The sequence below is a fragment of the Arachis hypogaea genome, chromosome 5, assembly GCF_003086295.3.
Source record: "Arachis hypogaea cultivar Tifrunner chromosome 5, arahy.Tifrunner.gnm2.J5K5, whole genome shotgun sequence".
Classification (NCBI taxonomy): Eukaryota; Viridiplantae; Streptophyta; class Magnoliopsida; order Fabales; family Fabaceae; genus Arachis; species Arachis hypogaea.
In genome coordinates this window covers 84,313,382-84,322,209 of record NC_092040.1, presented here as the reverse complement: position 1 = coordinate 84,322,209, position 8,828 = coordinate 84,313,382, and the positions used below count along the sequence as shown (strand labels likewise).

The 8,828-nt window shown below is 36.2% G+C and overlaps 1 non-coding gene across 1 annotated transcript; it reads left to right on the top strand.

Moving 5' to 3' along the window:
* The first annotated feature begins 1,408 nt into the window (after positions 1-1,408).
* On the top strand, positions 1,409-1,512 carry LOC112804262 (small nucleolar RNA R71). Its single transcript, XR_003202878.1, has one exon. It is a non-coding gene; the product is annotated as a small nucleolar RNA R71 (small nucleolar RNA).
* The last annotated feature ends 7,316 nt before the right edge of the window (positions 1,513-8,828 follow it).

Below are 8,828 nucleotides of genomic sequence, written 5' to 3'. Positions count from 1 at the left end.
AGGTCTTCCAAGGATGATGCAATCATCCTCTTCCTTCCTAGTGTCTAAGATTATGAAATCAGCGGGGATGTAAAGGCCTTCAACCTTTACTAACAGGTCCTCCACTATTCCATAAGCTTGTCTCAATGACTTGTCTGCCAATTGTAATGAGAACAAGGCAGGTTGTACCTCAATGATCCCCAGCTTCTCCATTACAGAGAGTGGCATAAGATTTATCCCTGACCCCAGATCACATAGAGCCTTTTCAAAGGTCATGGTGCCTATGGTACAAGGTATTAAGAACTTGCCAGGATCTTGTTTCTTTTGAGGTAGAGTTTTCTGAATCCAAGGATCTAGTTCATTAATGAGCAAGGGAGGTTCACTTTCCCAAGTCTCATTACCAAACAACTTGGCATTCAACTTCATGATAGCTCCTAAATATTGAGCAACTTGCTCTCTAGTCACATCTTCATCCTCTTCAGAGGAAGAATAGTCTTCAGAGCTCATGAATGGCAGAAGGAGATTTAATAGAATCTCTATGGTCTCTGTATGAACCTCAGATTCCTTTGGATCCTTAATAGGAAACTCCTTCTTGCTTGAAGGACGTCCCAGGAGGTCTTCCTCACTAGGATTTTCGTCCTCCTCCTCCCTTGTGCATTCAGCCACATTGATCACATCAATGGCCTTGCACTCTCCTTTTGGATTCTCTTCTGTATTGCTTGGGAGAATACTGGGAGGAGTTTCAATGACTTTCTTACTCAGCTAGCCCACTTGTGACTCCAGATTTCTGATGGAGGATCTTGTTTCATTCATGAAACTGAAAGTGGCCTTTGACAGATCAGAGACTATATTGGCTAAATTAGAAGTGTTTTGTTCAGAATTCTCTGTCTGTTGCTGAGAAGATGATGGATATGGCTTGCTATTGCTCAGCCTATTGCGTCCACCATTGTTAAAGTCCTTGTTGAGGCTTTTGTTGATCCTTCCATGAGAAATTTGGATGACTTCTCCATGATGAGTTATAGGTGTTTCCATAAGGTTCACCCATGTAATTAACCTCTGCCATGGCAGGGTTCTCAGGATCATAAGCTTCTTCAGAAGCTGCTTCTTTAGTACTGTTGGATGCATTTTGCCATCCATTCAGACTTTGAGAGATCATGTTGACTTGCTGAGTCAACACTTTTTTCTGAGCCAATATGGCATTCAGAGCATCAATTTCAAGAACACCTTTCTTCTGAGGTATTCCATTATTCACTGAATTCCTCTCAGAAGTGTACATGAATTGGTTGTTTGCAACCATGTCAATGAGTTCTTGAGCCTCTTTAGCGTTTTCTTTAGGTGAATAGATCCACCTGCAGAATGGTCCAATGACATTTTTGAAAATTTAAATAGACCATAATAGAATATATCTAATATGGTCCATTCTGAAAACATGTCAGATGGACATCTTTTGGTCAGCTGCTTGTATCTTTCCCAAGCTTCATAGAGGGATTCACCATCTTTTTGTTTGAAGGTTCAAACATCCACTCTTAGCTTGCTCAGCTTTTGAGGAGGAAAGAATTTATCCAAGAAGGCAGTGATCAGCTTATCCCAGGAGTCCAGGCTATCCTTAGGTTGTGAATCCAACCATATTCTAGCTCTGTCTCTTACAGCAAAAGGGAAAAGCATGAGTCTGTAGACTTCAGAATCAACTCCATTCGTCTTTACAGTCTCACAGGTCTGCAAGAACTCAGTTAAAAACTGATAAGGATCTTCAGATGGAAGTCCATAAAACTTGCAGTTTTGTTGCATTAAGGCAACTAGCTGAGGTTTCAGCTTAAAGTTGTTGGCTCCAAGGCAGGAATGAAGATGCTTCTTCCATCAAACTTGGACGTTGGCTTTGTAAAGTCACCAAGCATTCTCCTTGCATTATTATTATTTTCGGCTGCCATCTCCTTCTCTTGTTTGAAAATTTCTGAAAGGTTGTTTCTAGATTATTGTAATTTAGCTTCTCTTAATTTTCTCTTCAGAGTCCTTTCAGGTTCTGGATCAATTTCAACAAGAGTGCCTTTATCCTTGTTCCTGCTCATATGAAAGAGAGAAGAAAACAAGAAAAGAAAGAGGAATCCTCTATGTCACAGTATAGAGATTCCTTGATGTTAGTAGAAGAAGAAAGGGGAGAAGAGTGAAGAAGAATCCAAACTCAAGGGTTAGATTGGGTTCGGATCTTTAGATGAAGAGAGGTGAAGAGAGGTGTTAGTAAATAAATAATTAAATAGAATAAGAAAAGAGAGGGGAAATTTCGAAAACAATTTTGAAAAAGAGGTTAGTAATTTTCGAAAATTGGAGATAAGATAAGATTAAAATTAAAATTTAAAACAAAAAGAATTTTTGAAAAAGAGATGAGATATTTTCGAAAATTAGAGAGGGATAGGTAGTTAGGTGGTTTTGAAAAAGATAGGAAACAAACAAAAAGTTAGTTAGTTGATTGAAAAATATATTAAAATCAAATTTTGAAAAGATAAGAAGATAAGAAGTTAGATAAGATATTTTGAAATCAAATTTTGAAAAAGATAAAATTTTTGAAAAAGATAAGATAAAAGATAAAAAGATCTAATTTTTAAAATGACTTAACTAACAAGAAACTACAAGATAAGATTCTAGAACTTAAAGATTGAACCTTTCTTAACAAGAAAGTAACAAACTTCAAATTTTTGAACCAATCACATTAATTGTTAGCTAATTTTCGAAAATTAGATGTAAAAGATAAGAAAAATATTTTGAAAATAATTTTGAAAAATACTTTTGAATTTTTTGAAAAATAGAAAAAAATGAAAAGATATAATTTTTGAAAAAAAAAGATTTTGAAAAGATAAGATTTTTAAAATTGAAATATTGACTTGACTTGTAAGAAACAACTAATTTTTAAAAATTTTTGACCAAGTCAACCCAAAATTTCGAAAATTTGGAGGGAAATAAGGAAAAAATATTTTTTTGATTTTTGAATTTTTTAAAGAAAAACACAAAAATGACCCAAAACATGAAAATTTTGGATCAAAACACAAGATGCATACAAGAACACCATGAATGTCAAGATGAACACCAAGAACACTTTGAAGATCATGATGAACATCAAGAACAAAATTTTGAAAAATTTTTGATGCAAAGAAAACATGCAAGACACCAAACTTAGAAATTTGTAATGCATGGACTCTAACAAGAAACACAAAATATTTTTAATTTTTATGATTTTCTAATTTTTTTGGATTTTTATTAATTTTTTTTGAAATATTTTTGGAAAAAAAACGAAAAAGAAAAGAAAGATTTTGAAAAAGATTTTTGAAAAGAAAGATTTTGAAAAAGATTTTTGAAAAGAAAATTACCTAATCTGAGCAACAAGATGAACCGTCAGTTGTCCATACTCGAACAATCCCCGGCAACGGTGCCAAAAACTTGGTGGATGAAATTGTGATTGCCCTCTTTGTATTTGCATGAGATTTATTTAATGGCTCTTTGGCATATGTGATCACAACTACGTTCAACTAAACCAGCAAGTGTACTGGGTCATCCAAGTAATACCTTACGTGAGTAAGGGTCGATCCCACAGAGATTGTTGGTATGAAGCAAGCTATGGTCACCTTGTAAATCTCAGTTAGGCAGATTAAATTGGTTTATGGTGAGTTCAAAAATTAGTAAATAAAGAGAAAATAAAAAGGGATAGAAATACTTATGTAAAGCAATAGTGGGAATTTCAGATAAGTGTGTGAAGATGCTGTGCTCCTCTCGTATCTCTATTTTCTTATTACATTCATCCGATCCTTCCTACTCCTTTCCATGGCAAGCTGTATGTAGGGCATCACCGTTGTCAATGGCTACATCCCATCCTCTCAGTGAAAACGTTCCTATGCTCTGTCACAGCACGGCTAATCATCTGTCGGTTCTCAATCAGGTTGGAATAGAATCCCTTGATTCTTTTGTGCTTGTCATCACGCCCAGCCTTCAGGAGTTTGAAGCTCATCACAGTCATTCAATCACAGAATCCTACTCGGAATACCATAGAAAAGGTTTAGACTTTCCGGATCCTCATGAATGCCGCCATCTATCTAGCTTATACCACGAAGATTCTGTTGGGGAATCTAAGAGATATGCGCCCTGCCTAAAGTAGAACGGAAGTGGTTGTCAATCACGCGCGTTCATAGGTGAGAATGATGATGAGTGTCACAGATCATCATATTCATCAAAATTAAGTATAACGTATATCTTGGAATAAGGATAGAAGAGAATTGAATAGAAAGTAATAATAATTGTATTGAAACTTGAGGTACAGCAGAGCTCCACACCCTTAATCTATGGTGTGCAGAAACTCCACTGTTGAAAATACATAAGTAAAGGGTTCAGGCATGGCCGAATGGCCAGCCCCCAAAACGTGATCAATAGTCTCCTAAGATGAAGAATAAAACAAAACTGAGACCAAAGATGTCTAATACAATAGTAACTTATCCTATTTATACTAGACTAGCTACTAGGGTTTACATGAGTAAGTAATTGATGCATAAATCCACTTCCGGGGCCCACTTGGTGTATGTTAGGGCTGAGCTTGATCTATCCACAAGCTGAGGCTTCTCTTGGAGTTGAACTCCAAGTTATAACGTGTTTTGGGCGTTCAACTCCGGATCATGACGTGTTTCTGGCGTTTAACTCTAGACAGCAGTATGTACTTGGCGTTCAATGCCAAGTTACGTCGTTAATTTCCAAATAAAGTATGGACTATTATATAATGTTGGAAAGCCCTAGATGTCTACTTTCCAACGCCGTTGAGAGCGCGCCAATTGGAGTTCTGTAGCTCCAGAAAATCCATTTTGAGTGCAGGAGGTCAGATTCCAACAGCATCAGCAGTCCTTTTGTCAGCCTTTTTCAGAGTTTTGCTCAAATCCCTCAATTTCAGCCATAAATTACCTGAAATCACAGAAAAACACACAAACTCATAGTAAAGTCCAGAAATGTGAATTTAACATAAAAACTAATGAAAACATCCCTAAATGTAGCTTGAACTTACTAAAAACCACCTAAAAACAATGCCAAAAAGCGTATAAATTATCCACTCATCACCTATCAATAAAGCATAGTAAATCAATCCACAAGAATAAAATCTAACAACAACTATTGCAAGAAATCAATGAGAACAATTAAAAGGAACACAATTATTATGAATTACCTCTAATTGAATTAAAAGAAAAGAGAAGGAACAAGAGTATATCTACAACAAAGTATAAGAACAACATAAAGGAAATTACAACAAAAGAATAGAAGAAGAATGAATGTAACAACAAGGAATTGAAAGGTAGAAGTAGATGAGAGTAAAGATTAAAACCTAGATCTAAGAACTAAACCTAATCCTAATCCTAATTCTAGAGAGAAGTGAGAGCTTCTCTCTCTAGAATCTAACTCTAAACTAATCCTAATGAGTGTGAATGATGGAATCTCCCCTTTTCTCTTCAATCATTGGCTTTAAATAGCATTTTTGGTGCCAAAGTTGGTTGGGATTGGGCCCCACAACCCGTATGAATTCGCTGGCCACGTTTTCATTAAAAAATCATACACAAGCACCGCGCGTCCATGGGGTAATTCACAAGGTGCGCGTAAGCGCCTGGTGCACGCACGCGTCCATCGGCGAGTTTAATTCTTTGTTTTTTTCATGATCTTCTCTACTTTGTATGCTTTCCTTTCACTCCTTTGATCCTTCCCTAGCCTTTTCAACCTGAAATCACTTAACAACCAAGTCAAGGCATCTATTAGAATCAAAGGTGAATTAAATTTAGGTAATTAAGGACCTAGAAAGCATGTTTTCACACTTAAGCACAAATTGGTAGACAATCATGAAACCATGCTATTTCATTAAATAAATGTGGGTAAAAGGTCATAAAATCCCTTAAATTCAACACAAGATAAACCCTACAAATGGGGTTTGTCAACCTCCCCACACTTAAACCAAGTATGTCCTCATGCTTAAACCAAGAATGAAGTAAAGGGCATGACATTTATTCAATAGAACTAGACTATGTGCACCCTATCTAAATGCAACTATCTAAATGAATGCAATTGCTTGGTCAAAATAAATCAATTCCCAAGAAGCATATATGCACAAGGGCTAAGGACTAGCAAGTCTAATCCACAATTGGATTGAGTTATTAAATATTTTTACAAACTTGCATGAGAAGTGATGATTGTAGGTGGAAACATGTAATCGAGCAATCGAACCCTCACCGGATGTGTTTGCACTCTATTCGCTCAAGTGTTTAGGGTCATTCACTCAATTCTCCCATAATCATGCTTTCCAAGATTTGTTCTTCTTCTAACAATCAACATATATTTCATGCATGCATACAAGTATCATGAGGTCTTTTCTTTAGGTTGTAATGGGGTTAGGGTCAAGGTAGGATGCATATTTGGTCAAGTGAGCTTGAAATTTGAATCTTTGATAAGCTTAAACTTTCCACCTAACCTATGACATCCTATACAATTAAGTTCTAACATAACTACCCATTTTTCACTTTTTCACATACTCATGCATTTTATTTTCATTTCACAACACTCATGCATTGATCCTTATTGAGCTTTGCTTTGGGGAATTTTGTCCTCTTTTTATTGTTTTTCTTCTTTTTCTTTCTCTTTCTATTATTTTTTTCTTTTCCATATTATTTTTCTTTTCTTTCTTTTTTCTTTTGTTTTTCTCAATTTTTTCTTTCTATATACAAGAACATCAATGCATAAGGTTTTACATTTGATCAATACATGAGTATATACCCAATTCCCAATATTTTCAACAAAATACAAAATACACCCTTTTTTCCAACCAATGTCCCAAGTTTTCCCACTCTTGAATGATACTCACACACACTAGTCTAAGCTACTCAAAGATCCAAATTAAGGACATTTATTGTTTTTCGCTTTAAGGCTTGTAATGTGCTAAATTAAAGAACAAGTGGGTTAAGCGTAGGCACAAAGTTGGCTAACAATGGAAGATAAAAGGTAGGCTATTTGGGCAAGTGAGCTAATGAAACAATGGTCTCAATCATATAAATGAGTGAATACACAAAATAATGGACAAATCAAATATCACAATCATAGAAAGAGAATAATGCACACAAGAAGGAAAAATAAGTAGTTATAAGATGTAACCACACCATTAGGCTCAAATCTCACAAGCTTGTGTTCTTAGCTCAAAAACATGATCCACAATATATATAATTCAAGCAAGTTCTATGAAAAGTTTTCACTCAAATCAATTGGTGCCCTATAGATAGAAATCCTTGAAAAATTTCATTATTTTGACTAAGCTTATTGTGTATACATATGCAAAATTAAGAAAACGCAACAAAAATCCTAAAAACCTAAAATGAGATGCAAAAGTGTTGGGATTAGAAATTTGTCACCCAAGATCGTCGATTGGTCGGACGACCTCCCCACACTTAAAAGTTTGCACCGTCCTCGGTGCATTCAAAGATGAGCAAGGGGGTACGGCGAATCTCCGGATTGTTGCGTGTTCTTTCTTCCGCTTCCATTTTTGCTTGCGGTGCGTCATTCATGAAAGAAAATAACACCATAAGATGAGAGAACAAAAGCAAGGAAGCATAATTGTCGGAATGAGGTACTAATCACTAGAATTGAGTGAGTGAGTTAGTGTGACATTAATGACAAATAAGTATGTGAATTCTAAATTGCGCGGTTTAGAATGCACATTAGCATAAAGGTTATGCCACAAAAGAAGCATGCACGTCACTTATCTTAGTGTGCTTGAGATGCTTTAACTGGACTTGTAAGGTAAAACAAGCATTGAAGAAGCATGAAAGCATTCAAGCTATAAGCATATGGATGCATATGATCATGAAATACAATGCATCAAGGTAAATGCACAACATCAAACATCATCCATCAAGAGGTTGCCTAATCAAAGAATAAGGTTTAAATCACATGGTGGCCAAATCATGCAATTTATGAAGAGTTACAAGCTCGAAGGCAATTCTCATCACTTGGTATTCACAAAAGGTAAGCATGAAAAACTTAAAACTAAGTAGAAAAATATAACCTCAACAATAGAATCCAACAAAGATCATAAACATAATGATGTTAAGATAACATCCCTTTTTAATACTCAGCAGCAATTAATGGTAAACAAGAATATCAATCTAACATTTACAATGAAAAAGAGAAAATGAAATGAAAACTAACTAAAACTAACTAATCAACTACCTAACTAACTAATTAGTTAACTAAAATAAAAGGTTATCAATGGTGTTTGGGAGTGTTGGATGAGGGGTAGAAGAAGGGAAGAAGAAAGGAGGAGGAAAGAAATGGAAAGGGGAGAAGAAAAGAAATGTAATGAAGGAAGGACATCTGCGCGTACGCACGCATGGCGCGTGCGCGCGGATGGTGGTGCAATGGACGAGACGCGTACGCGCACATGGCGCATGCACGCGGATGGCTTATTTCGAGAGTGACGCATACGCGTCATGTGCACGTACGCGCGCATGGTTTTGTGCCAAAGGCACAATGCTAGCGCAGCGTTCGCACAACTCTCGAGTTTTTGGCTTGGAGGTGGAATTTCTCAATCCACGCGTACGCGTACAAGGCGCGTGCGCGCGAATTGGCAAAAATGCTTGATGCACGCGTACGCGCGCAGTGCGCGTACGCGCGGATGGTGCTCTGTTTTTTTTTTCCCAAAAATTTTTTCTATGTTTTTGCACCAATCCAAGCATTCCAAACCTCCAAACAGCTATCAAAACACCATAAAACCTTATTTAACATACTAAACTACCAATTATACTCAATAAATCAACCAAAAATATGAATTTAAACTAATTACCAATATGTAC